The 600-nt window shown below is 41.8% G+C and overlaps 1 protein-coding gene across 1 annotated transcript in view; it reads left to right on the forward strand.

The window, feature by feature from the left end:
• LOC119582327 overlaps positions 1 to 600 on the forward strand; it is a gene marked incomplete in the record, with an annotated part of 28,913 nt that overhangs the window by 8,847 nt on the left and 19,466 nt on the right.

A 600-nucleotide genomic window follows, 5' to 3' on the forward strand; every position in this document is an offset into this window, starting at 1 on the left:
GAGAGAGAGGAGAGAGATGTATGAACCTATCTAATAATGTAGATTCTAAGATCAAAGAATGTATAATATTGGCCAAAGGTAAAAGTATGACATGTGTATCCCATAGCTGACACAGTATTTAAGAATTTCCCAAATGAAATCTTGAGCCTTCAGGACACTACAGGTTTAAATGCAGAGGGTTGCTAGAAACATGATCATTACATATTACATAATGTCTTTATGATCATATTGGGTAAGTTATACTCCTGATTATTAGGACCGAAATTGAATTAGGCCACATAAATGATCTGAAACACCTGCAAACCTCAATAACATGGTGACTACCCCTCCCTCCCCTTACCCTAGGTCTCAGCATGCTCTCAGCATGCTCTCAGCCTATGTGAAGACTCTACCTTTTCTGTTTAGCCAGTGGATGGATTACTGGGTTGGCCTAGTCTTCATTGCAAAAGGATTGTGATTGTATCTCTATCCATTAATGCATAGCACACGCATATTGTTCATGCATTCCCTAGAGCTTCCTCTCCCTCCCTTCCTTCCACCCTCCATCCTGTTCCCTCTCCCCCTCTCCTCTCTCTCCCTAACCCTCTCTGTCTCTAACCT

This window comes from Penaeus monodon, chromosome 15, assembly GCF_015228065.2.
Source record: "Penaeus monodon isolate SGIC_2016 chromosome 15, NSTDA_Pmon_1, whole genome shotgun sequence".
NCBI lineage: Eukaryota > Metazoa > Arthropoda > Malacostraca > Decapoda > Penaeidae > Penaeus > Penaeus monodon.